This window comes from Trachurus japonicus, chromosome 17 (genome assembly GCF_045865225.1).
Source record: "Trachurus japonicus isolate A0001 chromosome 17, Traja_1.0".
In the NCBI taxonomy this organism is placed as follows: domain Eukaryota; kingdom Metazoa; phylum Chordata; class Actinopteri; order Carangiformes; family Carangidae; genus Trachurus; species Trachurus japonicus.
The window spans coordinates 36,786,636-36,792,840 of NC_140923.1; positions in this window are offsets into that span (position 1 = coordinate 36,786,636).

A 6,205-nucleotide genomic window follows, 5' to 3' on the forward strand; every position below is an offset into this window, starting at 1 on the left:
GTGTTGGCGTTATACTTAAGTACTGTCAACATATTGTTGTATTGTTCCACACATATAAAATCTTATGACTCTGAAACAACCAACCGACCAATTGGCTGACTGATGGTAATGCCTATAGAATAACAAACTTGTAGAATATGATTCAAACCAAACTCAGTGGAAATGGCTATGAAAACACGTCTGATAATTTCTAACATTTCAATCATGGACTTCGGACAAGACCAATATTTGCTTTTGTAGTGGAGTTAAAGTCATACATTTCTAAGAACAACAAGTTATAGCCAGATAAGGTATAGTTATTCAAAAATATACCAATATTCTCTACTCAAGTACATCTATACTTTATTACTGTCCACCCTTGGTCAGATGTCAGCTGGATTGGAGCTATGATAATCATGAAAGTCTTTCGGTCTGTCTCTGTTCCTCACCCTGTTTTCTGCCAAGTGCCGGTTGGGGACACATCAGACACCTGTGACTCTGAATAGGAACAATATCATCGTGGTTATTATCACACACACAGCGCGAATACAAAAAGCTCAACAGTAAAATAAATGATGACCAAGTTTGAAGTTGTCAATGGAAATTTTTTTAAAGAAAAATCAGAAATGGTCTGTACCTGGGGTGAACTGGACATCACAAAGCTGGGCTTTCATCTGCAGGGAACACAAACAAATGCCTTTGTTCTTTCAAAGGAGAGAGGGGCGAAAGCCACAACAAACAGGGCGAGCGTGCAGCGTGTGTGTGTGTGTTTGTGTGTGCACGTGAAAAGGAGAGAGACAGAGGAGGAGTGAGTGAGAGAGAAAGCAGGGAGAGATCAAAGCAGGGGGTATGTTTTTGAATCTCTGTGTGGGAGGTGAAGCCTCACCTACCCAGAATGCCTTGCCTCACTCCTTGCAGCCCACTCAGGTTTTTAGGAGCATCACTCCTCTTTGCAGAGAGCCAATTACGATAGCCTACTACCTCTTCATCAGTCATCTCCGCTCTGCTATTCTCAGAGAGTCTTGAAACGGTGACTTGGTGTGAACTAGCAGTCAATCTCTGATCTGTCATACACAACCTGCACCTCCCACACGCAGCTCCATCATGTTCATATCATGGGTCCTGGTGCTGCAGTGCACTGACCAGAAAGTCTGTAAAATATCAACAGTCTATGGTTGAATCTCACAACTACAAAGTTGGATCTGCGCCCATCCCCTCCTCTCTTCCTCCCGATCTGGTGGAGGGATCGAAGCGTCTCTTTTTAACTCAGCATGAGAAGCTGCAAACAGATGTCTGTCTGTCCACACACAGGGAATGTCGTGCCCTCTCACACACAGATGAAAAGCTGTGAAAGTCTCTGTGTTGCGTTGTCAGTGTCTTAAGGCAGTGTTTATCTTTGGCAGGCTAAAGAAAACAAAGCCATCGATTTCTAATCCTAATCCCCTTCTACTGCTTTTCTCCTATTGATCATCTATCCATCCTTAATGAGATGGAGGAATGGAGGAATGGAGGACTGATGAAGGACAAAACTTTCCCCTTTTCCTCCACCCATCTCTCATTTCAATCTCTCTCTCTCTTGCTCATGAGGTTTTCACTCGCATGACATTTTGGTGAAATGGAAAATAAACGCATCCCGGTGCTTTTGTCGAGGTTTATCAAACCTGGGGGCTTTGCAGAGCTGGAGGTTCGCCTAAATATTGAAATTGGATGACATGGATGAATGCCCTAAACACACAGAAGCACATGCATGCATACACAGTGAGGGTGGATGGCGTTTCACCCCCTACACCAGTAATGCTATTTCTCCCTGTGCAAGCCTCTGAGTCTCTGATATTGGTCCAGTTTCCCAGTGCTCTGCTTATCAATGACTATTATTGTTCTAATACGTGTATATCTCTGGTAAAATTGTTAAGCTCTACCTATTCTCAAAAGTAACTGGAATACATAAAAGGTGGAAATGGAAAAAAGAGAGTTTGAAATATTGTTTTTTTTCTCCATTTACTCTGTGCAAAAATGCAGAAAATTGAAAAAAACAACAGCAACTATCTCCTAAAAAATATTATACAAACCATTTATCTATGTTAAAAGCTGTAATTATCAATGTTTTATATTCAGAGCAGGTAAATATTTCTACCTATGGCGCCTCCTGTAATAACAATCCCACAGTGAATTATGACTCATCTCTGCCGTTACCTTCAACTGCTTTGGTATCTTTGAGAGTTATAGTCCACACCTGTTTGGCAAACTTTCTTGTTTTGGTTCTTGGTCTCACAACTCTCACCAACTTCAACTAACCCTAACCCAACTGTGCGATAGCTTCCCACCACCGAACAGCTGACAGAGTTGGCAAAAAGCTGGGGAACACTGTGGACCATCTAACAGCTAAAAGAGTCAGAGATCCCCCAGGAGTTGGTGGTGGAGATAAAAACCAGATGGACACAACACAACTCCAAATGCATGCTAATGCTGCTCCATACAGACAACTGTCTGCTAACACGTTTGCCATATCAATTTCGTAAGCTGTTAACAAGCTGTGTGTTGTTCTGCTGCCTAAAGTCAGGGTGGAAACACAAGTGAACATTACTTCAGGTAAATTCTTTTTTCAGATAAGCCAAAAGTTTGGTAACCCTTTAATTTACAGGCCGTTAATTAGGCTACGTGATGATGTCAAAAAATAGCAAAGAACAACGAAATAACAATTTATAGCACCATAATGTCCAGAAATAGCCTAGAAAATGTCTTAGTATACAATTTCATAGTAATGTCGATAAATATAGCAGATAAATAACGATTGATTGTGTAGAAATAGCCCAAAAATATTGGTCAATTGCAAGGACATGGTGGAGAAAAATTATGACCTTTTCCAAAAAATTCAAAGCATGAAAAGCATGTGTAATCTTTTGCCTTTATGAAAGACATGACATTACTATGAAATTGACTGTTATTTCTAGGCTATTTCTTGACATTATCACGTAATCAACGGCCTGTAAATTAAAGGGTTACCAAAAGTTTTACGTTCTAGGTGTTTTACAGTTGATGTTTCTTCATCCCTGTAAACACGATTGTCTTGTCATCACAGAAATGAATCTGTCTTTCCTATTTGACACCACAGTATTTAGCAAACTTAATCATTTTCAGTTTGACTTTTTTTCAGTGAATTACCAGTTACCAGGATTCAGTCAAGGGCACCTTAACCGCACACACGTTCTGAGACCTCAGAGATCTGAGGCTTTTTTCCCACTTAAATCTGACAGGTAGAGTTTCTATTGGGGAAAAATATCTCATTTGAAACTTCATTGTTACATCTCTTTATTAGACTTGTAGAGTAGACTTGACTTGCACAGCTATGGTAGACTAGTCCCTTGTCCTAATCTTCTTGTAGTGAGTGTGTGGCTGAGCAGTGTCTAATAAAGACAAGTTACTGACTAATCTGCAAAGTAAGATAACAACACTGTGAACCCTGCGATGGTTTGCGTGACACTCTGTCAACAGCATGGTTTGAGGAGTTTTTTAAAAAAAGAAAAAAAGAGGGGAATATGTCAACTGACCATGACCTTTGTGAGAAATACTATTCTGTGGACCTACTCATGCCTAAATCTGGACAGACACTTTGTCAAACAGTGAAGGAGATTGCAAGGAGCAAAGAAAGGCTTTCGAACACCTGCTGTTGATGTTGGAGATATTGAGATGGTTTTCATGTTGTTTGTTCACAGACTTGTCGGATTAATGTTAATCACAGTGGTATTCCCTTGGGGATCATGGGTAAACAATCAATTTGATGTGGGAGGTCCATGGGCCACACCCACCCACATTCCTTAAGAATCACCTCTCGGGGGCAACTCACGGAAATCCTGGACTTAACTTGAGGTACCATCACCCACAACTGACAGAGGAGAAACAGGACGATCAAACCGTAGTGCAGCCCTGAGAGAGTTGTCAGTGAAACGACACAGAGGCTGCTTTTATAAAGAAAAGAAAAAACATCGCTATGCTTGCAAAACTTTGTGAAAATTGGATGATTTGGGGGTATATAATGCGTGTCTCTGCAAAAATGGCACCCTGGGGATGTTTCTCCCTAAATGTGCCATAATGGCTGCAGCAGAAGTCATTAATAGCAGGCTAATGTATGTCAGATGCTACCTGTCCAGCAGCAGCAGGGGAGAGAGAGAGCTGAGACACGAGTGACTGGCCAGCATAATGAGAGGGACATGGCCTGCCAACTTGGGCAGCTGCTTCTCTAGTGGGACCAAGTGTGTGTGTGTGTGTGTGTATGTGTGTGTGTGCATGTTTGTGTGTGTGCATGGATTTGTCTCTTCCCATTTCCCTGTGCTCTCTTCACTTCCTTTCTCCATGTGTTTCTCATCAGCAGCATCTAGAAATACAGCAACACGCACGCGCGGCCTCCCTCGTGCACGCGCACACATTCAGACAGGCTCATCGGGGTTGCCGTGGGAATGCCTGTGGCATTATGTCAGTCACTGAGGTGATGCCTTTAATCCTGAAACAAATCTAGACTCTGTGTTGTGTGTCTACGACTGTGTGTGTGTGAGTGAGCGTGCCTGCACATAAAGCCCAATCTCACACCCATTAGATTACGGCTGGCCGCGCAGCAAAGACACCCCACTGCCACTCCCACATGGAAGAGCGGGCAGGATTAGCTGGCTCTATACCCGCCCTTATCTGGGGACAAAAACCCACAATCGCCTCCTATTGAGACATGGAGACAGAAAGATTTGATTTGATCTGCCCTCCTCAATATAACAAGAGTGTCTTTTAGGGTTAAAATGACTACTGCTCAGTCTAGCATCAGTCAATGTGGATTCAGGCCTAAACTGTGTCCTTTTTATCCCAATGATCGATCCCCTTTGTCACAGTTTGGAACACCTACAGGCCTCGCTCTGCGGCAGTGCATTGCAAATAGAAAAGCTTGTCCATTTGTGACTCTAAGTCCAGGTTTATATCACAAGTCTCTGACTGGGAAAACTGTGTTGTTGTCTGCTGAGAGAATTGTAAAAGGGGAGCATTTTCCATTTAGTAGAGCCTGGCGTGACACAGCTTCAGTAAACACTCCTCTGATACAATACAGGGTGTGTATTTGTGTCTGCGTTTGCATTTATGTGGACCTTTTCAAGAGTCAAGACCTATAGCCCTTTAAGACTACAGGAATTTACGTCCTTATACAAACTGTCAAAATGAAAAACACATTCAAGTGCAGTGTTGACAATGTCCATCATCTTAGTTCTGCATGTTAACTTTTCTTCATTAGTACTACAAAGTACAGCTGAGGCTGATGGGAACATCTGTAGCTCTGGACAAGTTCAGCTTTTGATCAAATAGCTTGTCGTCGCATTCAATTGTCATAGATACAGTACACAAAAAACTCCCTCTGTTATCCCATGCTGGTCCTAAATGAAGTGAATGGATCACCAAAGTCAGTCAGAAGTCATCCACTGGGGAAAAACGTCCATTCATCTATCAGCTGTTATTTCAGTCTGTGTGACAGTGGACGGCTCCATGCTGCCAGCGAGACGAGAATCCACACAGGTGAGTCTGAAGCAGTCAATATTTAGTTTATCCACCGTTTGAACAAGTTACTATCTACAGTACAGGGACGGATGTCATTCAGAGTTCAGTGTGTGATCCATCATCACAAAAGGCTACCTGCTAAATGTGGTGTCAATGTATCATTATTTGACAGAATCTGCCTGTTTCATTGCCCCTTGGCCAAACCAGCTCTCTTCCTCTGTTTCTCTTCCCCCCTCCGTCTCTCACTCGGAGGCGTCTGCCTCATTAACCACCATCAGCATTTTGTTTGCTGTGTGTGATTTGGATGTATTGGGAGTGAAGCAGGGGGTGGTATTGAGTGTGTGTGTGAGCAGGCAGCTCTCATTAGGCTGGAAAAACATTGACATTTTTGCCAGAAAATCACATCATATCTTCTCTTCCTTTATGTATCAAAGGCTTCCTCCAATCAACTCCCCAGTGTGTGTTTATGTGTGTGTGAGACTGAATGTGTATATGTGGTAGTGTGGTGGGAGACAGATGTTTGCTGATTCGACAAGTTTGCGCTGCAAACTCAGCCCAATTTATCGCACAAAAAAACATGATGCCACGCAGACGCTCATGGTGACAGCCCACTCTTAATTTTCTCTCCTTTTAATTCAAACTCTCATCCTCCCCTTAGCTTTTCTTTGCGACTCTTTCCTCTTCTTTGTGTGTCTGTCTG